This window comes from Falco naumanni, chromosome 10 (assembly GCF_017639655.2).
Source record: "Falco naumanni isolate bFalNau1 chromosome 10, bFalNau1.pat, whole genome shotgun sequence".
NCBI lineage: Eukaryota > Metazoa > Chordata > Aves > Falconiformes > Falconidae > Falco > Falco naumanni.
The window spans coordinates 29,875,951-29,901,200 of NC_054063.1; the positions used below are offsets into that span (position 1 = coordinate 29,875,951).

At 40.6% G+C, this 25,250-nt stretch overlaps 1 protein-coding gene across 5 annotated transcripts in view; it reads left to right on the forward strand.

Moving 5' to 3' along the window:
- Positions 1 to 9,060: 9,060 nt before the first annotated feature.
- Positions 9,061 to 25,250, forward strand: part of RIPOR3 (RIPOR family member 3) — a 54,274-nt gene continuing 38,084 nt past the window's right edge. Inside the window, exons 1-2 of one of the 5 annotated variants that reach the window (XM_040608926.1) lie at positions 9,936 to 9,973; positions 18,496 to 18,564. The gene's annotated coding sequence lies outside the window, so the exon portion shown is untranslated. Of the gene's footprint in view, positions 9,209 to 9,745; positions 9,974 to 10,179; positions 10,201 to 18,495; positions 18,565 to 25,250 lie in introns of those variants that run through there. The other 4 variants (XM_040608928.1, XM_040608925.1, XM_040608929.1 and 1 more) reach the window with 4 other exon arrangements.

The window sequence follows — 25,250 nt, forward strand, 5'->3', positions numbered from 1 at the left end:
CGGCTGGAGCGCGGTTCCCCGCCTTCTCCTCAGGCGCCTCAGCGCGTCGCCCCCTGCAGCGCTGCGCCCCTGGCTGAGGGAGCCCTCCGCGCCGGCGGCCCCGGGCCTGCAGGCCTCGCAGCCCCGGGGCCGGGCTGCCCCCGGGGCCGGTGCCCTCTGGGTGGCACAGGCGGCTTGCGATCCGGTGACTTTAACGCGGAAAGTGCACCAGCCTTCGTTTACAGATCGACAGGTTACATAAAATCTAGCTCGGGCTGGAAGTTTGAACAGTTCCTCTCAGGGGGCACCTGCACGCCCATCCTGCGCATAAAGGCGTTTGTGCAGTACATTTGTGTTTTAACCACAAATAATGTTGCAGGACCTGTGATCGGGTCAGAGCGATTGCCTTAGGTAGCCTTGTTTATTGCTTCATTCAGAGATAGATCAATTATTTTCATGTAAAGGTCTGCAGAGCTACCCTGAGAGAGGTAGTGACAAAATTCCTTAGTGGAGAGACCGTAAACACCATCTGAAGAAAAACGACTTTTCACTTCTGTAATTGTACGTATATTGGCAAGAAGAAAGCAGGCAGATTAATCTAGTTATGTCAACAAACCTTTGAAATTCAGGTCTCTCCCTAATCTATAAACCTGATAGAGAGCTCAGGGTGAGGTATCGCTGTGTAGATGTTACGTAGGTGGCTGTGAAGGGAGTTCAAACAACTCCCTGCAGCTGAGGCAGGGTGCGAGTTTATAGTCGGTTCTCAGTGCTCAGTTGATAATCAGTAATTAAAAGACGCAACCAGTGCTGAATCACTTTTAACTCTGTGCCGTTTTTCGTACAGTTGATCTTGTTCCCATCACGCCAAAGGCAAAGAAATTGCAGCTATCACTCAAACCAAGACAAGCTGTAATTAGTACAGAGGATATAGTTAATTGTTAAGTATAGTTTGCTGTCAGACGGTGTCTAGACTAATTCAAGTCATCCCATCCTTTATGTAGTATGTTTCAGTTTTACACTGCAGAAGGATACATACAGAATTCGGTCTGCAAATTTAGATAAAATCTGTGATCCTGGTGTAACAGAAGATAGGTAACAGCTATGTGAGCAAGACTTGGATAAAACCATGTTATTTTGTGACTTTGTAATTACAAAATTGGAATAAGTTTGGACTGCTTTACATTTCTGTCTTCTACGGAATGCTTTGCTTAATGGGCTATAGGAAAGGGCAGAGAAGAGTGCAACTGACAGAACAGTGCCTTCTCCAGGTTTTTAAAGCTATTGGTTTGCCTCTCTTCTTTTGGAGAGAGGAAGAATTTCCTGAAGGTGATTTGTGCTTGAAGCCATCGTGCAGCTAATTTTATTACTATAGATTTACGAAGTATCAGCTAAGATAATTTTTTTTTGTTGTAAATTCCTAACATGGTTGGAGTGCTATGCAGTGGGTGTGGCAGCATGCTTAAGGAGTCAGGGCAAATTCATTTCAAGTCACTGGAACCAACCTAATAAAAAGTATTAATCACTACCTTGCTTTCATCACAGGGAGCTGATGTATGAGGAAGGAATGTGATAAACAATTCGATTTCAGATAAAGGTATGGAGAGAGGCAGGCTTTTTGTGCCAGTTGTAACACAAGTTTCTAGAGCTATTTTAGTCACAGGTTCTGTAAAAAACCTGTGATTCAGACTTGATCAAGCTATTCATGGCATTTTCAGCTTCTGTGAAGTTGAAAGACAGGTTAGGTTTCCTAATCTCTGGACAGTTGGGGGAGTTTTTTTGGAGACCTGTTCTTTTGCTTTGTTTGTTTTGGTGTAGAAATTCAATCACTAAGTCCACCATGGAGTATAGTGAGTTTCTACTATAATGCTTCTTTCCCATCTCGATACTTCCCACTTGTTAAGTGAAATGGTATCCCATACAGCCCTCCTGGGAGTTGAAAGAATACTTCCAAGAGTAAAGCATAGAAAATGTCTGCCAGGATATGTTGACTGTTACTGATGACCCACCTAAACTTTTATTCTGTAGTTCAGAGCTTATGCCGTTTTCATATTTAACATAAACTATTCTTTATTAACACTAGCAGTGTTCGCTCAGAAGAGTGTTTTAAATTCAGTAGATTGTAATCTGATCTTGTATTGGAGTTGAGGAGGGGTTGGTGTTTGTTGGTTTTTTTTAAGGAAAGAGAAAAATAAATGGGGAAAACAGAAGCTTTATTTAAAAAATGGTCATAATAAGATCATTCCACAGCTTCTCCTTCTTTCTTTTTTTTAAAAAAAGTCTGTACTTACAGGCTTTCATTTTGATACCGTCTACAATTTTGATACATTGATCTTGCATACCAGTTGTATTTCCCTACAAAGACAGGAATTTTCAGGAATAGAGTGTACACTTGGATAACTACATTCTCAGAATATTAGGGACATGCGACCTCAAATTGCTTTTACGTTTCCCTTAAGAAGTGAGTGGTACAGACAAACCATTTTTGTCGTGAAGATATCTTGTGCACAAATGCAAATAATATTGTTGAACACCGTTTATAGGTGGCAATGAAGCCATGGAAATACATTTCATAACATTATGTTAATACTCCTGATCCTGGAGCAGGACATGTGAATTTACAAAACATTGCATTAGAGAGAAAGAATTTAAGAAGGGCAGCTTGTTATATTTTACCTCCATGAATACAGTCCATACCAACAGCACTATACAAACACAAGAGCAAAGCTCATCAAGTAAACATGGCAGTTTAGCTAGTTGTATAATAAAAACTTAATTTCTTATCCTGATGTTGTGACAATTGTAGGATTTTGTGGATTTTAATTTTGGTTTGGGGGTTTTTGTTTTGTTTGGGTTTTTTTTTAATTTATTTTCTTTGAGGGGGGGAACCCCTCAAAGTTGGTTTGGTAATGAATATATTTGGTTTTTAACTGTACAGCTATAAAATTACTTTTAGCATTGAAGTAGTGGTATAAACGTTTGTTGCTTTTCATGTGCAGAAATCAACAATAAGATACAATCCTACCAGTAGTGTAGTGGCTGAAGGTACAAGTATATGACTGTAGTTCAAAAGTGGTCTGCAGCTTGGGACTACTTCTTTCCTGGCTAGATTTTATCAGTGTATTTCTTGTACAGGTACCTGGGAAAGGTTGAGAAATATTTCTGTATTTTTTAAAAAAAGAAGAAGAATACTAAAGAACTGCAACACTTCGTTTTAAATATCTACTGCAAAGAAGCTAGGTGCATTTAAGTCCAAAGGAATGTACACTTCAAATTGTATTTTTGCTCAGTAAATAGGTGTTACAAAATACATTGTTAACTGAAGAGCTAGTGCTGCTTCACGCATTAAAGGTAGGATGGCCCAGAGGAGCAACCAGAGAGTCAAGATGAAAGAATTTTTGTTCTTATTCTGCCTCTGCTTCCTTCTTTGGCTGTCAGCAAAAGAATTAGCCTTTTTTTCCCCCCACTCCTCCTCCAGGCACCTTTGATCCAATATTTGCTTACCTGTCAGTGACAAAATGAATTGATTATTTCTAAAGTTCATATATGAGATCTTTTCCAATAAAATATTTCTGGTTTCCTGGGGTTGTGGGTTTTTCTTTAAATTTGTGTTTCTGTTTTATTTTGTCTAGCTTTGTGGGAATAGTTGGCTTTATATTATGCTGCCTGTCAGATAAACATTGGTTTCTGGTGTGCTATAAATCTAGATCTGGTTTTGGAACCACATTCACACAAAATATGCCCTTAAATTAAAGTTAAACATAGGTGCCATACCTAGGAATCTGTCCATATCTAGGAAGGGTTGTGTGGAAAGGAGTGACTAGCAGCAATATACCCTAGTAACTGGGGACACCAAAGTTGTCACACCTCTTGCTGCAGAACTGAGGCTGTGACAAACATGGGAGCACTGTGAAGCCAGCTCTGGTTAGGACTCCTGAGGACAGGTGTGCTTGGTAGGCGGAGGAAATTCTCAGGATGTACTGTTATGAAATTACTGGGAGAAAATGGTGAATTATTCCAGTTTTTCTTACCTCTGCAGAAATGTTTGCTTTTCATTCTAAAAGGGAATTCTGACTTTCAGCTAGCTCTAACATCAGACCTTTAACGAAGGATGCTTTGAGAGTACTTTGGAAAGTATGCTGTTTGTCCCAGCAGCGGATGGTCTGTAGAACATTTCTGTGATTATTCTTGGTTAAGGGCTTTAGTTGCGATAAACTTCTGAAGTTTTTTGAAAATACTTTCCTAACAAGTCAAAAGCTAACACTATACATAAATTTGTACTCTCTGAGGTTTCTAACAAAAACTCTTAAAGCTTTTAAAGCTTTTTCTTCCCATTCATCTAGTAATCCATTTCTGTTCAATGACTCCAGATTACTTTGAAATTCTGTCTTATTTAAACACAGTAGTACTAATCACAGCTGACGTCTCGCACTGGCACACGTGTGTATAGTTTAATGATTCAACTCGTGACTAAAGTGTTCGAAAGAAACCATGCTGGTGCTGGAGCTGGTCAGTAGGTAACAGTTCAGTGTTTCTTTCCCCAGGGGAATTTGTGAACATTACTTATGTGTGTTTCCAGTACTCATGGAGTGTTCCTGATTTAGAATTTGGAAAAATCACATCTCAAAGGAATAAGTGCTCCAGAATTTCTTTTAAACTTCACTTGGTACAGATTAGAATTTTAATTTTGTCTTGTTCTTAGAGAAGAAAGCTTTGCCTAAGAAACCTTTTGGAATAAAGACTTTGCTTTAAAGTTTGTCCAGAAAGCATGTTACTGCTGTTTGTGAGTAAAATAGTGCCCTCTGGTAGTGACTGTAACATAGAAGAAATAGTACTTTAAGTGCCATCTGCTGAATAGTGAGTACTTGTGCTTTTTAATACAAGGGAATGTTTTTATACAGAATGGTGGTTGATGGATTTGTTACTACAATTATTAGCTACAAATTATTAGCCTTTGTCAGTTGTTAAAGGTAATTTCCTATCAAACAAGGGTAAAATTTGAGCTTTAAAGTGAACAAGCCACTATGGATTCTAACAGTTTAATCTTTTATAAACATCCGGCTCCTGTTACACAGCACCTTGCTTCACAGCTAGGCTGGACCGTGTTGTCTTTATGTCCTCTTGTCCCCAGGGTGTGATGTTTAATCACTCCGCGTCGCTTGTCAATGTGTTATTTTGACATCGCTTGGTAGCAAGTTTGTGTAACACTCTTGTAAGCAAGTCCCTCTGCTCCATACTTTTGCAGGTATTGTTTCAGAAATCTTGCATTTAACTCCCTTTCCCTGAGCTTGCATGCTTTTCTGTGTCTACCTTCTTTGAGACCTGCTGGAAACAAATTTGTGCCCTCCAGGTTGGCCCTGCTGCCGAGCCAAGCTGCTTTGATGGAGAGGCTCAAAGGGGAATAACAGCAGGACCCGTTATGGTTCTGTTACTTCTCGGACTGTGAGAAAATGCATTCATTTCGCAAATGATACCTGCATCCAATTGCAAAAATAATGATATCTCGTTATAAAATAATTCGTTATTACTTATTATGGTTGAATTATTTCGGGATGATATGCAGGTCACCCAAGAGTGCTCACACGCTCAAAAGAAAGCACTGGCCACGCCGGCGACGCCTGTGGTGCAGTGGGAACTGGACCGCGTTACGTGTATGCGGAAGGTGGGTTAGCCGGTGGGGAACAGAGCCTGGTGGGGCTTGTCGGCGTAGGTCACGCGTGGGGGGCTTTCGTGCTGAAGACCCCCCTTGCCGCCCGCGGGGGCGCGCTCCGGGGCCGGCGGCCGGCAGGGGGCGCTGTGCCCGCTGCCAGCGGCGCGCGCTCCGGGGGGCGCCGGCCGCGCGGGGCCCGCCCCTGCCCCGTGCTTGTAATGGATACCTAAAATTAATCCTCCCGTGGTTTCATAGTTCATTGATTTATTGTTGAAATCGGAAGGTGAAGTTGACAACGTTTTCGGATAATGTCAAACAATTATTGGGAATGTATTTTAGGAAAATACAGGACAACTATTGTATTTAGACAATTCAAAGTAAATTAGGCTCTTTCTCCTGGTATTTCTGTGCGTGCATACACGAACAAGTCAAATCCATTGTGAAACTACGGAGCTGAAACAGGCAGACGTTCGTATACGGACATAATAGAACTGTCACTGTTTATTAACTAAATAGTACTGATGCAGTAGTAATAAGTAAAAATAGAAAAGTACAAGCCAAGGGGAGTAGAAAAGCAATTCAATTTTTCCATGTATGCCACATTTGGAAATACTGAATCCATGTGAGTTCAGCCACTGTCCCAGCTGCGTTCAGCTTTTAGAAGATATTCTTTGCTTCTGTTGGCTCATCTCTTACTTTCCCTCCTGAGTTATAATACCGTGAACTATAAACTCCAGTGCAGATAGGCGCACAAAGAAGCAAAAATAATCATGTGCTTAGAATTCTGGTTGTGTGTAATTACGATTTAATCTTGCTGTAACACACCCTCAGAAACTCTGAGTGAATGCTCTTTATGTAGGGAGAGTTTGTTATAACATGGTCTAAAGTTTGTTGTGTTACAGTCATGAAAGTGCCTGATCTGGATATTGATTGGCTGATAGATTAAATCTACTTTATGCAGATTACTTTGTATTTATTAACATTTAGGTAGTATTCTAAAATCAAAAGAATACAAAATAAAAAAGGGTGGGGTAGAGACACAAGCAAATGTTTGCATACATATTGCTTGCATTATGAGTGGCGAGAAAAACGACTTTTCTGCAAGTCAGCCTGGTGTAAAGGATCATAGTAATAGGCCTAAATACTGAGTTATTAGCTATTGCTACTATAAACAGCTATGGTTTATAGCAGCCTTTCTAAAAGTCAGTTTAGTCTGGATCTTCCTGAGAAGCATGGTCTGCTCACAGGGTTTGCTGTCTGTAGTTCAGTCGGTTTAGAAAAACAAAAGTGGCTTAATTCAGTACTTACACAATAAAATTATAGCTAATCTGATTATGCCAGAACACTTGTGAGGCTGAAACACTAAATGTATAATGTTGTTGCAACCACCCTGGATATTTCATTGTAAAATGATCTTGGTATATCCTTGGCATAATACTGGATAAATGCCGAGTGGCTGAATTTGTGAAGTGCTTTTATGGAGTGCTTTGAGATCCTTGAAGGAGATGTACTAGCATTTTTTAAATGTCCCTTTAGGTCTGAGAGACATCAGAGTGTGTTTTATTTTTTCATTGTAAATATTATAATGCTGCCAGCAATGCAGTATTTACTGCTTTTCATGTGCGTGAGAATACTAAGCGTATGTATTTTTAAAGGAAATTCCAGAAGAATGTGTAGCTTGTAACAATCATTTGTAGGTTTGTGTCCATTGTTTTCGAGAATATGTAAATTGTTACATTATAGAACTCGCTTTGAACCCTGCTACATAATTAGCTGCACTAAACATCAGTATCCAATTTGGAAAATCTGTAGCCAAGTGTTTTATTAGAATTTCATGGAAAAGGAGAATGTGAACAAAACCATAGAGCAAATAATCTGAAGTGCAGTCAAAAATAATGAAAACCAAGCACCAACCACATAAACACACCAGATGAAGACACAGCAAATGAAGATCATAAAAAATAAACTGGAATAAAAACACTTAAGGCCAATCCTCAGCTGAAGTGAATAGGGGACATCTGCACCGGGAGTGATGGAACCTTGGTCATTTGCATCAGTTGAGGGTCTGGTCTGTGAAATTTATTATGTCTCATGTTTAGGAGGAAATGACAGTAACAGTAAAGTTTTTTTGGTCAACCGGTTGCCTAGGGTTCCTGCAGAGATTAGGTGTTCTGACAAATGTCCTACTGCAAATCCAGTTAAGTCAATTTAAAATAGCCCCTGTGCGCTCCACCCTGCTGTGGGGCTGGCATGCAAAGGCACGAGGCCGCACTGCAGCTGCTGCCACTCACAGCCCTGGTTTAGCGCTGTCCTGTGCTGCTTGAGTTGGTCTGATACGGCTGGTGCTGCGGGGTCTGAGGCTGGAGCACGCACCCGGCTTTGCTGACAGCCTTACATGATTGGAAAGCCTGAGCTGAGAGACAGGACACACAGCTGGCTGCACCTTGAACTGCTGCGGTTGTATTTGCCAGTGGGGCATTCTTCAAGTAGTCAGTGTGATTGATCATAAAACCACAAAATACTAGGAGAATCAAGAGAACATTTAGCAGAGGTATAATTATTAGACTGTGTCGTGTACTGACCTGTACAAGTCCCTGTGTTTGCATCTCCTTGCTTTGTCTCGCTGGGTACACCAGCTCTGCTACTAGTCTTGTCCATGGTGTATCACCATGGCCTTTTTCAGCGCTCCAAGCCCCAATCGGTTTCAAGATCCTGTGTGAAACTCACTTCTACTTGCGTCTCAGCACCGTTCTTTCTAGAATATCTAAACCCCAAAGTGCTTGATTTGTTTGTGCAGCCAACTCCATCAACCCATCTGTTTTTGTCTCTTACTGCTCTCACTTTCATGTGTGTTAATTCCCTCATGAGTCTTCTTAAAAGCATATTCAGCTGTGTGAGAGATCTTCCCTTGCCTTTTTCAAAGCTTTCCTTGAAGCAAGCACACAGAAAAATACAAATCCTAATCAACGTCATAAATTATTGAAAAAGAAAAGAATAACTCTGCCCTAACAGGTTCTTGTGTGTGATCTCTGGTCATCTGGCACTTTCAGAACTTTAGTTTGTGTTTTATCCTCCTGAAACAGGAGGGAAGAGTCCTGTATGTGTCCTAGATATTGCTGAATATGGTCAAAAGGGGAGCAAACACTATTACTGTTAAAGTTATTGTAAGAGCATACCCAAATTCTGCACAGTCAGCTTATTCTCCTCATGGGGAGTGTCAAGCTTCCCGTGCCGTCCGTCAGTCAGTCAGCATGCTAACCTTATGGGGGAACCGTGCTAAAAACCGCAGGGGAAAGTGGAAGAGGGTTGAGCCAAACCCTAGTCCAAGGGGCTCTGCCGACGGCAGGCACACGTTTGGCTGGTGATGTTTACAAAAGGCCTGGCAAGGCATTGCTCACAAGAAAAGAGATATGATTGTGTGCGTTCATGTGGTGAGGCAAGGAGCCGGGCAGGATGTCAGCCTGCTTTCTACATCACAATTTCACATCTTTTTTGTCAGGATTATCAGGAAGGTGTCTAGAGAGCGAGCAGGAGGAAGGTGCTTCTCGAGGAACGGTACCTGCCTGAAGAAGCGACAAGGAGGTCAGTAGCGAGCGCAGCAGAAAGGGCTCGGAGCGGGCTTTGGTTAACAAGGAATCAAAGAGAGCAAAGTATATGTCTTCAGTAACAGAAAACTATGGGAGGTTGGGATGGGGAAAGGGAGGAGGCAATGAGAGAAAGAAAGGTGAAGATCTGGGACAGCAAGGGTTGTAGGAGGAGGGAATCTTAAAAGGGATAGTGAGGGGATAGCGTGGGATAAGGGCAGGAGGAGTGGAGGGAAGATGGGAAGGGAGGGAATCAGGCACGGGAGAAAGTGCCTGAGAAGTGCAGGGGTAGGATCCGGGGGCAGGGGAACGGAGGCATCAACGGGGCGGCAGGGGCGGCCGTCCCCGCGTGTCGCCGGTTTGTCCTTGCCCAGCGGCGCGGTGGGGCCTGCAGTAAGGCAGCCGGAGTAAGCAAGGGGGCGCTGGGGATGCTCCTGATTAATAGCAGAGGGTCCGGGCCGTGACCGCAGGCTCGGCATGTGCTGGAGCCGCGCTGCACTTTCCCAGCCCCCCTGCCAGGATGAGGGGGGTCGGAGGGAGGGAGGCAGCGAGCGGGACGGGGCCGGCGGCATCCAGCAGCAGGCAGGCGCTCCGCAGCCGCGGCTTCCTGGAAGCGGAGCCCAGCTGGGTGACAGGCAGCGGCGATAAGCGGCGGCTATCGGGGCCGTCCCGGCGGGCCCTGCCTCTCCGCGCCGCCGGCCGCCGCCGCGCTGTCCCGGGAGCGGAGCGGAGCCGAGCGCCGCGCTCCGCCGCCGAGAGGCAGGTAGGAGGCACCTGGCCGCGGGGCAGCCGCGGTTCCCGCCGGGGGCAGCGCGGGGTGCCGGCCCCGGCGCCGGGCGGGGGGAGGCGGTGTCCCGCCCGCGACCCCCGCCCTGCCCGGTGGCGGGAGGGACGGGGCCGCGGCGCGCCGGTAGCGCCGCTCCGGGCGCCCGCCTGGGAGACGGGGCTGCGAGACGCGCGGGGCAGCGGGGAGGCAGCGGCACCGCACCGGTGGGTGAGAGCTGCAGGGCACCGGGGGGGGGGGGGGCGGGGGGCTTGTCACCCAGTGGAGGGGTATGTCACCGAGAGGAGGGGCATGTCACGGGGTGGAGGGGTATGTCACCGAGAGGGGGGGCATGTCGCCGAGTGGAGGGGCATATCAGCGAGTAGGGGGGTGCGTGTCACCTATGGGGAGGTCCTCGTCACCTATAGGGGCGGTAGGCTCCTGAGGAGTCTACGGGAATCTGTAGGTAGGCAAGCTGCAAAGGATGCTGATACTCCTGCAGAGGCTGCACCGCGCAAAGAGGCGCGGTAGCTTTTGCCCCAGAAGACAGCACGTTCATGTCCACAAACACCCGGGGACCCCCTGCGGGGTGAACATCTGGCTGGAGCAGGTGGGAAAGAGGACAACGTTTATGCCATCCTGTAGGGTTTGTGTTTTGGAGGTGGCATTGTATGGGCTGGTTATATTTTAGTTAACTCTTTTTGTCTGTGCAGAGATTATGTTTTATTTGCTCATAAATACGAATTGAGGTTTTGGGTCACAGCCCAGTTACGTTTTGCTTCAGACAGAGTTTAATTTCCCCTTTTAAAAAGTGTTTTAAATAAGTTGGGCCATATGGAAATCGAGTTGTTCATCGACCAAAGAAACTTGAAGGAATTTGAAAAATAAGGTTACATATTTCTTGAGCCATTTCTTGAGTATTGAACCAGAGTCAGAGTACAGCACCAGTACTCAGAACTCTTGATTCAGTCATTTCCTTTGTTGGGATCAAGACTTAATCCGTCTCTACCTGTGTTTTCACAGCTGTAAAATGGGAGCTACACCTATTAATGAGGGGCATTACATACTCTTTTTGGAAAGAACTTAATTTAGAAAAAACAAGAAAGCAGAGGAAGATCATTTGTAAGGGTAGTAAACAATGCAAAATGTGTCTGAGGGAACATTTCGTGTTGAATGGAGAGATACATCTGACAAAGATGTGGTGTCTAAAGGAACATGTGTGGTAGGAACTACTTCTCTGTTGTATTCATTTCACATGCAGTTGATCACTTACATGCTGCTGTCTGAATTCTTCAGAGTGAATGACATAAGCACGACATGTAATAGTGTGGGAAAAGCTGCACAAAACCTGCCAAGATGGGACGGAGCTGTTATTGAATGGCAGGCCAAGCCTACTTTACGCTCCAGGTCTAAAGGGGAACTTGTGTGAGATACAACACAGGCAATATAGTAGGGAACAACTGGCTTGGCAAATTTTTCCTCCAATTGGAGTCTGGATACTGTTTAGAGGAATTAAAGGGCTTCCCTGAGATGACAGGTCCTGTGTTCCTATCTAGTGCTCGATTCTTGAGTCAGTAACTGCAGTGAAGCAGTGGTGTTTCTGTTAACAGTGTGGAGCCAAGAATGGGGAAATATAGGCCAAACAGTGAGTTATGTAATGGTATTCCCTAAGGGGTAGTATAAACATGAGATGATTTCCTTCTGTCAAGACAAAGAGCAGCCATACAGTTGCTCTACAATGTTCACTCTAGCCCTGGGCTCCTTTAGGAGAAATCCAGGCAGGGAGCTGGGACTCTGTAATATCAAATCCACCAATATCACTTTATTCCCTTCCACAGCTAATTCCTTCACAAATATTCCTTTGCAGTATCCTTACAAAGAACCTGAGAAGAGGAATAGAGCCATTAGGGCTCAAAAAGGAAACCAGACTCAGTCTGCGAGGGGGGAATGTTATGATTTTAATGTGTCTCTTTCTCAGGGGTTTGAGGAGTGATAATGTGGTGTTACAGTGCACCAGGACAAAACGGAGGTTCTGTGTATAGAAAGTTATACACGATAAAAGAAGGGAGTGGGAACTGTCTCGGAAGGTTTGTTACTTATGCCGTTTGGATGAAATAAATAGAAAGGCTAAATTGGAAGTGAAGGAGATGTTTTATGTAAAATAGTAGGTTTAATATTAGTTAAATATACACACTCGGTCTTAGCCAGAAGGCTGAGAAAAAGGGAACAGAGTTGACTTACCCAGACTGTTATTGGCCAGAGCTGGATTTTGGAAGATGATTGGCTGGTGACAATCCAAAATTATACAGACTGCAAGTCTTGCAAAGGACATCAGCCGGCCTTTAATGACTGCAGGTGCTCAGGGTGCTGGGTTTAATTCTGATCATTAGATGGTGCCTCTGCAAGTACAAAAGGGACGTACATATTTATGAAATACCAGGTTTTATCCACTTTTTTCAACTTTTCCATTTCTGTTGCCAGGTTACTGCCCCTGAGCACTGGTTACTTTAAACCAGTATGTCTTCAAAGACATGCCTGAAAACTATTATTTTTATTCAATTCAATTTTTTAGGGGAAAACTTGGTTTTCAGCCAATCAGTGCATTTAATCATGAGTAATTTAGAGGATCAGAACACCAAGACGATCTTGTCTTCTTTGTTGTTAATACAGAAAGTACTGTAAGTGTAGTTAGCAAACCGATTTATGTGTAGCTGGTCTAGATTTGAATTTAGCTGTTTCAAATTAAAAAATAAAATTAGTTTAATGGGGAACTTAAATGCAGTTATTATTGGAAAAGTAACTGTATCAGTGATATTTTGTTATTCATCAGGTGTGTTCTTTCCCCAACATATGAATTCATCCCTGATCTGCTTGATGAAGTAGCAAAAATCCACTTTCATTATTTTTTTAACTCATAGTACTCCAGGCTGAGTCAAATGAATGCAGTAGCTCTTGCAAATTGCTCTAGCCCTTGTGTCATGAATTAAGATCCACAGTAGAGTTTATATCTTGAGATGTCGATCTCAGTTGCATGGTAAAATACCCATAACAACTTTCATTTCATTATAGTCATGTAGTATGACTTTAAGATTTCAGACAGACTTGTCAGGATTATTAGTGATTAAAAAAAAATGTTCACTTGTTGACTTAGCAAACTGCATTGGGGCTGTAAATTTCTATTCCTGTTTTTCTTTCCTTTCTCTACAACTAAATTGCTCAGACTACAGATTCTGAGAATGCTGGCGTGCTCAAGCTGGGATGTCTGAGGCTTACATCAAGTATCAATAGGTTCCTATAATTTCAAGTAAGGCCAGTAAAATCTGCTGGCCCTCAAGAGCTTAGAGAGGCAAGGGGTGCGTGTTATGGGTAATTAATAATTGGGGCATCTGAATTTTAACAGGCACTTCAGACATTTTGTCCTTATGTGCTTCTGACATATCTCAGCTGTAAAATGGTGATAATACAATAATATTTACATAGTACTGGGGAGATGATAAGAAATCAATATCATGAGTTATATTTATGATTAGGGAATGAGCCTTGTTCCTCTTAGCTGAATACTTTCCTCACTTATTTCATAGGGCAGGAACAGCGGTAACAAAGCACTCATCATTTTGTTTAAAAAAAGCTGGGTCACGGTATGTCTGCTCATCACAAGAGTTTTCTCTAACCATTATTGAAACATTTTTAAACATGTAATTTTAAGCTATGCATAAATATCGGTAGCTAATATTCTGTGCAACTACGTATGCATAAAGGGCTATCTGATTACGTGTATTTGCAGATCTCTTTCTGCTTCACATTCTTGCAGATCAGAACAACAACATAACTTTCTTCTTTCAGGATAGTTAATGTTCTGGCCCAGAATTACAGCACCAGATGTGTTGCCACAGAAACAATTTAAAGGGAGAAGGAATTGCAAGCAAATTGTCTGTCTAGTGGAAAATGTTTTAGAGCTTCTCATTGGTTCCTGTGTGTTATATGTGTGCATGGCAGAGAATAAGGGAGAATTTTGCTTTTTTTGTTTCATACATCTGTTAGTGTTTTAAAATTCTCTATACAGAGTTGAAAACTTGAAAAATATTCTATTATGGGCATGAATTACGTACCTCAGAGACATTTTTTATTAAATCCTGACTCATTTTTAGAAACTTTTTCCTTGAAAAGTGCGCAGTGTGCTAGCTGATTTACTCGGCTCCGCTTGCAACATGCTTTAGAAAATATTTCCAGTAATAGTTGTTTCTGTGAAAGTAAGGAAACATTTGACAATATAAAATTATCTCAGATTTTGATCCTGAAAATTAGTAGCACATTCTTACTACAGTTGACATGCTGATGAAAAGGGGGAATGTATATAGGAAATACTTTGACTTAATCTTACCTAGGAAGCCTTGAAGCAGCCAAAGCCCTAGATTTTAGCTAGCATTTCTTTTTCTCAGAATAGTTGCACAGGATACTCTAATCAACATAGCCTTCTCAACTATTATGAAAATATTTGCCTGGACCAAATGCAACATGAATTACCTTAATATCACCTTTTCATTTTTTATTGACCACAGAAGGGCATGTTTATCCTACAGTTTTGCATATTGTTTGGGGTAGAGAAAAATAGGAAGGCCACAGCTACACCAGAACAGTTTGGTGCATGGAATAATTGTGTCAGAAACCCTCCAGATGTGGATACTAGAAAAAAAATTATTTTTGGTACAATTTCTACTGATTTTTGACCAAGTTAATTTAAACTAACAAAAATGCTGATTAAATTGTGTCTGCACTAGGATTTCAATTTTATCATAGATGTATCATAAAGTACAGCATCTGTAACTAACATTGGTGGGCATTTCTTGTATAAACTTGGCTCAAAAATCTGGGAAGATTTTAAAAAGGCCAAGATCCACTCATAAAGAGACTTGTTTCCACAATTCTTTGTCATTTGTGCATTTGAAAAGTCTTCTTCCCTGCAAATTTTGTAATACTGCTGGCTGGGTAGTTGAAGGAAATGTAATTGCATTTATCTTATCAAAAGCCAGGGTGAAGTTCATGTCTCTTTGGAGTGATGGAAAATTTACCATATGCATCTGGATGCATAATGCTACCCTGGGATTTTGGAGGATAACGGACATAAAATATGCCAAGAAGCCTTCTTTTATTGTTTGTTTGCTTAGTATTTTCCCTCTGTGAAATTTATTTTTTTAAGCTTTTTTCATATAGCCATATTTTTAAATGCCCCTCAGTTTGGAAATACACAATTTATTCATTCTATTACTGGTTTGGGTTTTTTTCCCCCATACAAATCTGGGATCTTTTGCATTGATGAAAATTGCTTATAACAGAAGTATCGGAATATATTCAGGTATACTAGAGTTAGAAGCAATTACTTATGCTTATGAAAATAGTTTTACCATATTTTAAGTGTCCTGCAAGAGAAATCTTTTTGCATACCATGTCACACGTTTGAGTTTTGGCAGGTTCACAGGCGTGTACATCACCAAACAAGATCTGCCATAAAGATAAGAAATTCATTTCTCTCTTGCATTCCTTATTCAGGCAGAACTCCAATTCTGGGTGTGGAAGGAATGCAGAGCTGGGCCTAGAGCTTGTGTCTGCACAGGTTAGAAATGAACTTTCAGTGTCAAATTTGGATCAGAATCTGCATCTGTGTTTCACTAGAAGACCACAGATACTTGAATCCAGGTTTCTGGTTTGGTTGTTCTTTGGGGCTGAATCAGTCTTTATTTGCAAACTGATCCAAACGTCCCCTTAATTAGTTCACATCCCTTTTGTTTGGTCCCATGAGAAGCTAGGTTAGTCTTTCTTTAGGCAGTAGAGCCTTCCCAAATAGACATTGTAAACTAGAAATGTAGGTACTTATAATTTTCTTAAAAATGTCCTTTGGGCCTGAAATTTCTTGTGCTTGGTTTCAATCCAGTATTGAATAAGACTGGAAAGTCTGAATAATGTCAGTTCAGCTGCGTTTGAGTTATTCAAGTGCATTTAAAAAATATGTACTTTCCACTTACATTTTTTCCATAATTCACTGCACTTACATAACCTCTGTTTTATTATTTAAATTGCTGCAGACTTGAAGAGGGAAAAATCATTCTCCAATGCTGGGACTCAACAGATAAACAGGGAGGCAATTCAAAGACCTCAGTGTGCTTTAATATTTTAATGTTTACTGCTTCAGTGTTAGCATGAATAGGTTTATAGTTCTACTAGTGCAGGCAAAATATAATGTAAATAACCTTCACCTATGTGCTGAATTTCTGCAATTTTTACATTATGTAATTGAAATTTCACAAAAAGAGTTTAGAGGGCTTCTCTGGATTATAAGGAAGGATTTTGTTTGATGAGGTCTGTTCAAATAGTAGGTCAGGGTTTTCAAAAAGATTTGACACACAGAGATATTCCAGATGCATATGCAGCTGCTTGAGGAATTACAATAGAGTGGTAGCCGTATGTGAAAATGTGGCTAATACTTGATCTATACAGAAGGTTCACAGGCTTTTCTAAAGTTTTGAAGACAACTGATCTGTAGCGTTAGTTACCTGGTTTTTACAATGGAAGACAAAACAAAAGAGCAGTTAAAATGGCTGGATCGTGTGTAAAAATGCATCAATTTAATTCCATCAGTAACATCTCAGCTTCAACGTCACCATACAACAGGTTTGTTGTGTGTGAGTATATATATATATTTATTTATATCTGCACATCACTGTGTGCCCTTTTTCATACTTTTAGTACAATAGTGTGTATATATATATATATATATATATATATATATGTATTTTATGGAAAACTGTCACTAGGCTTTTGTTATTCATTGTCCAAAATGGAAGCCCACACAGTGATCTTGAAGGTAATGTCACCTTTGAAGAGAATCCTGCATGTAGAAAGCTTACAGGAAATACTACTTTAATTAACCACAACTCCCACTGAAACAATAGAGCTATCCTTTGTGTAACTGCTGAAGTCATTGGATCTTGTTCCTAATTCCACTGAGGCTGAGTTGTGCCCCTCCCTTTTCTGAAGTGTTCACATGCCAATGTGTTGTGCAACCAACATAATTTGTTAACAAATAAAGACGAATTTAAATAACCTTAGAAAATCAGTGCAGACATCCCAGCTGCCTGCAAACAAACATCAGAAGTGCAAAACAAGTAGCAGTGCAGAGTATCTCAACATTGCTTGGGGTTTGGGTTCTTCAAGAACAAAACCACAAGTCTAAGAAGTATGTACTTTGCAGGAGAAGGCTTTGGATGAGAACATATACTGCATCTTCTGGTAAGATCTCCAATCCAGACATAATTCCATATCTGCCCAGCCTAGTTTGTTTTCTCAAGAGATGTAGTAGTACATGATTAATCTTTCCCCTGTATGTGTATGAATTTGACTGGTTTTAGTTCCATTTAAAGCAAAAGCAAGTATCCTTTGACCTGTAATTGTCAGATTATCTTTACAATACAGTAAAACTGTAGCTTATTGTAAAATATTTCTCTTGAGTAAGCCAAGTCATATGGAATAAAACACCATTTTTCTATTATAAGATTGAATGCACTGTCTGCCATTACTGCTGTTAACTGTGTCAGGATCTGGATTTAATTCTGGATCTGAATTAGTATGTTGTTGGAATCACTTGTCAACATGGATATTTTGTATCTGGATGGCCATTTCTGAATTTTGAAGATCACCCGAGAGTGATTTGCTGCCAGTAAGTTCTTGATCTGTACATTCTCAATGAAAATTCTGTAGAGGATCACAAATGTGAGTTCATAAGATCAATGATCCGTGCACTGGTGTTTGGAGGGTCATATTGCAAGTGTGGGAAAACTGCCAGGGGACATAGAACATCACAGGGACGTACTGTTCTATCTACTGCCTCTCCAGCCAGGCATGGTTCCTTGTTAACGGGAAGGCGTATCACTGTTGTGCTTACAGCACCTTTCAGCGTTCTGGACGCTGCTGCCATCCTCTCAGGCTCATCTGGCAAGATGCGTGATGATTATGTCTTTCACAAATCATGCCTGTCTGATGCCAAAAAAGCAGATCAGTACATACATAGTGCCTTTGATATCACTGGAGTCATCACAGTACTGTGATATGTAGCTGTTTGGCCTACGTGTTGTCCCAAAACATAAAGTTCTTTGCTGGTGATCTCATCCATTACCAGGACTCCTTAAATTATCAGTCAAGCAACAGCTGTGTGAATATGGACTATGCATGTGTCCGTCCATTTTTGTGTTGGATCTCTCTGCAGCTCTAATAACTATAACTTGATGCAAACCTGAGTGGCATTTCCCTACATACCACATCCTGAGGGTGGTGGCTGTTTGTCCTCATTCTATGAGGACAATAGGAGCCGATGAACTAAGGTTCAGTATGTACAGTAAACTGATTGATACCTTGGGTCTTTGGCTTGTTGGTCTTGGGTAAGAGCTCTTTACTCTCTTGACTCAGTGTGCATGTTAGCATTACAATTCACTCCTTCCATGTTGAAAGGAACTAAGAGAACTTTCTTACAGGGAGCCCAGTGTTGTCAAGTGGCACGATCCTATTCTGCAAGAGTAGTCTCAATTATTATTGGCTTGTAGGTAAGTAATAGAGTCTGGGTAACACAGACTAAGTCAATTTACATCACAAAAATAGGTCTTGTTTTATGAGGCATGAGGGACTTGCCCACAGATTTTTTTTATAAACTGAAAATTGTAGTTGTTCTACACTTGCCATGTAGCCATACTAACCTTTGTTCTGTGCTTAAAGGTAGTACTGCTATTATTTCATTTCAATTGAGGTTTTTTTTTAATGATGTAGACATATGACATTAAAAGCTTCTGCAGCTGTATTGATATGGCAGTGTTGTATGTTAATACAATGTTTTCTTTTTCCCTGATGCTGTACTAGCAAAGTTCTTGTAGTATCTAACGAGACACAAGTAATAAGCCCCTCTCTACAGCTGTTAAGTGCCTGTCTATATTACAAATTCCTTTCCTCAGCTAAATTAGGTTAAGGACTGTGAAAAATGGTTTCTTTTACCAACATGGTTACGTTATCAAAAGACACAAGCATTGAAGCAGTTGTGGTGCACAGTAAACTTGTGCATGTGTTAGTACTAATTGTTTTAGGTCTGAGGGATAGTTTTAACTATGCTGATAGGAAGCACAGGCTTGCCAAGTTGCTCCATTCATTTTAGGAGAACTTTAATGGTAAATAATACCAATATTCTGATAGCAGCGAGGTGCTGGTAGTAGAGATACACAGATGATTTTCATGTTGATTTTTTACATTATCTGCAGACTACTAATACCTTTCAAAACTATACTAGATGTATAAAAACAACAAACCTTTCAGGTGTAGCTGTATAGATCTGTGTAAAAAAGTTTCTGGCATAGGTGTAAGCATTAAGAGGAATGTTAAAAGGTGAAACTCATGAAGATACAGCTGTGCTGGCAAAATACATAAGAATACTCATTTTGCCAGGATTGCCTGTGTCTTTTGGGGTGAGAGGTAGAAACAAGCTGCAGAAGACCTCGGTTATCTCTTCTGTTGGAGTTTTGTTGCTGTACTTACACATAGATGCTGAGTAAACCAGTCCAAGAACTAAGAAAAACTCCTTGCAATGCTGAAAAATATGAAACACTGAGCAGATGTGGCTACTTGTTGCAGTAAAAGCTTTGAGTCCTCAGGGAACAAACAATTGGGTTCACAGTCTTTGAAGAAGTTTGACAGAGAGCTGATTGATTTTTTTTTTTTTTGTGTGTGTGCACAAAATTGAAATGCATTTTCATAAGTGACTCTTGCCGTGTTTGTTGATGATATTCATGACATTTCAAGGGACCTTCAAATTAGATTAGCTTTTGGCCTAAATGCTGAAGTGGTTTGATCTCAGCTGATCCTGCTGAGCAACTTCTGCTTAGCACTTCCAGTTATGTCTGCCTTTTTTTTTTTTTTCCCCAGTGAGTAGCTCTCTTGTGCTTGGGCTGGGTGATATAGAAGAGCCTGACGTTTCCAGGAATTTATCATCTCTGGCAGAAGTCTTGTTAATGTCAGTTATTGATAAGTGGAAAAGTAAACATGTGGCTGATTAGGCAGTGCACTTCCAATGGCTTACGACTGGTCTGATTTCATATAACAGCACACAGTGGTCCTCCAAAGAAAACTTGTATGACTAATTACGTTTTAAAATTATTTTGACTGTATGATTTTGGTTACAACTTATTTATCTCTTGCTGCTTTCTAATGTACACCTTTTTTCCTTGTTTACAAATTTCAGTTGCATTAGAGATATAATTTTCTAGTCTTGCTAGAAATATTTCTGATTTAAGAAGTGTTTAAGAAAACATTAAGTTTTTAACCATTAATGAATATGGAAAGGGAGTTTTCACATGCCCAAATAGATTCTTTCTATTTGCTGACTGTGAAATATTTGAATTAAATAGCAGTTACAAAAACAGGCCTGAAGAAAGGAAGTTTATAAAGGCCATGGCAGATCTGCAATCAGTTATTCTGATGGAAGGCATCACCACTGTCCTTTAGAGATGTGTTGTCAGAACTGTTTGTGTAAGCTCTTCCTACCCAACTTCCAGGGAAATAACTGCTTTAGAAAAAACACTTAAAATGGTAGCCTTTGTTAAGCTATCTTTTTCAGGCCAAGATAGTTTTAAGGGGCACTCCATGGAGTAATGATCATTGTGGATTTTGTCGTCTTCCCTCGGCAAACTACATCTAGAAGTCAGTGCACAAGACATCTCTTCTGATTTTATGATTTCCGAAAGAGTATTGCTGTAATTCTGTTTAGGCTTGAAATAATCCAAACTAGGCAGAACTAGACTGACAAAACTTGAATACCTGGTTTAAAAGTAAATGTTGTCCATTTTAGACTGCATTTTGCTTAACTGCTCACTTCCCCACATGTATCCTAACATACATTAGTCTTTAAGCTGTTTCCAAAGTCATCTCTTTTTGAATGTTTAAGAAGCAATTAGTTCCATTTTGTTTTGTTTGGACAGTTTGCAATTAAGCATTCTTTCAAGTGGGCTTTATTTAGCTAATTCCATCACAAAAATAAGCTCTAAGGGGACGAAGAGAAGTTCAAGCTAGCCAATGTTTATTTTTATTATTAATAATTTATATTATGGTAGTCCCTGGGGGAGCTAGGGCCCCACTAATCCCAGTTTCCTCTGCATGTAATGGCTGTGTCTCACAAAGCCTTACACAGCAGAAGATTCTTTTTTGCTGCTGTTAATTAGTGCAAGGGACCCGCTCTGTGTTGCAAGGCAGTGTATTGATGAAGAGCATTTAAAGACAAATCAACAATAATTTTTTAAAGAAGCTTAAGCCAGGAACCAGAGGGAAAATGTGATGCATCTTTTCTATAGAAAGCCATCAGTACTGCATTTTTCCAGTGTAAGCGCCAAATCATGACTACAAAGGTCTTGTTCGTCCTCTCTCTGAAGTTATGGCAATGCCCCCAGTGACTCTGATGGGAGAAAGATTGGGCAGAGAAGCGACGGTCCTAAAAAGCCCCATCTATTTCTGACTTAGCAGCAGAAGACACTTTCAAGAGCACACTAATAGGCAAAGTTAGTTTCAAAAATTTACATGTTTGGTCAGATTTCTATCAGAAGTTATGGTTTTCACAGCATCTGATCCTAAATAATTGGTCTACTTTATGTTTTATATGTCTTGAAAGAAGTGATTTAGAGTGCTTTCGCACCTGCTAAATGCAAAGGAGACACAGAGCCAAATCCTGGACTTCTGTAAATCGATTGATTTGAATAGCAGTTCATTTAAACTGAGGGTCTGGCCTGCTCTCGATGGGAGGGAAACCTGTGCGAGTTAAGTGGATAGAACTGACAGTGGGATGCACAGGGTCACAAAGTTGGAAGTGCCTTGAAGATGGTGTAGCAGTGCAAATTTTCATTGTTGGCAGAATCACCATCCTTTTCCCCTCCACTTATGTGGAAGCACCAGTCTCTTCTGTACTCTTTCCATAATTCCAAATTCAAAATCTAGACAGAAGTTTTCCTGACCTATCTGTTCCATAATCCTGTCCTCATTAGTTCAGTTTAAAGGGGGTAACACATCTGTTTCCAAGTACAGCTGTGTGGTTAGTTTGTAGGCCTTTTTTTTTTTTTTTTTTTTTTTTTTTTTCCTCCATACAGAAATCACTAGATCTGGCCATTTAAGACACAGATTTTATAGGAGCTGGAGTTGGGCTGTGCAAAGTTCACCTCATTAAAAACAAACCCAAACCAAATAAAAGCAGAGAATAACAGCATAAAAAATACGGGCCATGAATGTCAGAGCACATGTATTAGGAATTGGTAAGAAATGAAGGGGAAAGTACAGATATATCAACACATATTCAAAGGTTCTTGTTTTTTTCCACAAGTTAAGTTTACATGCTTGTGGAGTGTCTACAGAAAGGGAACACTGGTGAAGAACACAGTGTTAGGATTGCTATGACAGCTACCCTAAATTGTTAGAAAACGTAGAGTTCAAGCCTGTGTTAGAAGATACTGAGTAATTTCAGCCTAGATAAAATGTTCAAACACACCAAGTAGTTTTTTGACACTTCAGCTGTTAGCTGGCCAATAAAAGACATTCTAAATTGTCTTGATTTTGATATCTATTTCTTAAAAAATACACCCTTTTTCATTGTCTTAAGATGGGTACTGAGATTCACTAATCAGGAGTGGAAATACTGACTGAAAAAACTCAGTCTGTGTCTATTCAGCATTAAAGAAAATACTTTGTTTTAAAACATAAACCTCCTATTTCCCTCTTATATGACATTTTGTATACTTTTCCTCTTTTTCCAGTGTTCTTTGGGATACTGATCGTAACTTAGCAACTTCATTATTTCTGTTGCACAAGATTGTTTTGGTAACTTTTATGGGAATAAAACATGGTTGCCATAGGAAGTTGACTTAATGGTTTAGTTCTTAATGAAGGGACAATTTTCTTGATCAGACACCTAAATGACAGACAGTTTCTCCCACTTCAGAAGCATGCCCCAGGACACATACCAGTGATTCACAGACTTCAGTTTTTGAAGATAACAAAGTACATCTCACATAATGTTGCACATCAGATTTCACTATTACTGGAAGTTTGTAATCTGTTTTGGTTATTATGTATCATTCTCAGCATAATAGTCAAAACATGTAGCTATCCACCATGGTGATTTCTATTGAAGCTTAGACTTGGGGCTTTCCACAACCCTAAGGCTGAGACACAGGACCTTCCTTATTTCCTTCCTTATTTCATACTTGACCTGCAAATGGGCTTTTAAGAGGCTTCTGCATTAGCTGACATATGGAGACAGGGTCACACCTGGTAAGTCTATCTGTAATACACATTCACGCATAGATTGGGGCAAACAAGGAGAATGAGAAATCTATTACAGAAGAATGTTCTTTGGTGTTCCTAATTAAGAAGGAGGAACCTCTCAAGGATGGAATTGGTAGGATTTAGTGCCTTGCTGCCAGGCAAATTTTCCTTTGTCAGAAATGGAAGAGCCAGTTCATCACTTGTAAATTGCTCTCCCTCAGCGCCATCTGCTTCTTCTCTTGTTAGGAATTTGTTTTTAAGTATTCATTATAATGTAGCTAACTGCAGACTCAAATTCTGCCAAAGCTGAAAAAGCTACAAGTCAGGCTAGCGTGTGGAGCCTGCCACATTCCTGAATCTCTGATTCAGGCTTGCAAGTTTGTCATCAAGTTCGAAATTGAAACCAGAGAAGCTAGCAGCAAGCCCTGTGCTCATAAATCAGCTGATAATGGGTGAATTGTTCTGTGCCTTCCCCTGAGAAGGAAAGCAAACTCAATGCAAAAGTGCTCACAGCAACTAGAAGAGCTATGATGTAGGCAAGCATGGAGAAACTACATGTGGCTGTATGAATATGCCACATACTGGCAAAGGAAGTAAACGAGGATTTTGGTTATATGCAATCGCTGATTCTTTTCTTATTACAACATTACCAAAAAGGTACAGTGGGATTTACAGCCAACCTTGATTCCAAGTACCAAATTTCCATGAAAGAAATAGGCATAATACATCAGTGTGTGATCCATGACAAGGTCTCCTTTGTGCTTCATTTGTTTGATATCTGCTGCCACTAGAGGGAGGTGCAAAATTGACCACAAAATTATGTCTTGAAAAATAGTTTCCAGGTCATTAACTAAGTGCAGGCCAACATTTCTGCCCGGGATTCTACTGGAAATCTGGAATAAATGACTGTTTAATTTCCTCTGGATGTGCACCACTGTCACTGAGAATAGAACTGGGATCTGTATGCTTAGATGCAAACTAATTAGAAATACAGCAACATTTTGAATCACAGGCTTGAAAAACAGGTCATCTTGGACTTGAAAGTTGAGTCCTGTGTTCAAAGACCTGCACTGAAATGGTTACATTAGAGGCACTACCTCCAGCACAGGAGAAGCTATCAGAGGGGACTGTTTATGATATTTAAATTTACTGCTGCACAGGAAACCTGGACTCCAGAACTTCATTTCCAGAAGGTGGCATAAAGCTATAGAAGGGCCTAATGACTAAAGCAATAACTTGGATCAAAGCTGTTTATCTGATTTTCTTTTTATGGCTTGAATACAGCTAGGAGGAAAGTATGTCAGGTATGCAGTATTTAAATATATATTGCAAGAGTTGAATCTGCCTAGATAAAATTTGCAAAAATACCAAAATGAGTTACACACTGAAGCACCATCTTTCTAAATAGTATAAGCTATGAATGTAATTCTTATTAAAAATCAATTGAACTAGCTCCTAAGAGCCCAGATTACTTTTGAAAATGGTATTGTATTCCTGAATCATTTGAGATATTCAAAATGCAACCTGGCAGATGTAAGTTTGATGCAAAGTAAAGGGCCCATCTAAAAATCAGAGTTAAACAGATTTAGGCGAAGAAGTTCTGCAGAACACATGTGCAGCTATGTAGAGAAGCAAAATCTTCCACTTGCAGCAAAATTGCTACGTAACTGCTCACATTGCTTAGTCTTACAACAGCAGAAATGTCTGGTGAATATGAGTAGAAGAATGATTGTTCATGGCTCTGTACAGCTACATACAGTGGACTTTACAGCACCATAGCTAAAATTACCTCTTCGGTAGAAGATGGTTTCCTGCGTGGATTGCATTTTTCTGTAAAGAAAGCTGAACAAGTTCAGCTGTCTACATTGTTTTATGCCCATTATAGAAACAAGGCAGGAGAAAGAAATGATCAGGTGAGATGGAAGAGCAGGAAAAGTGCAAGGGA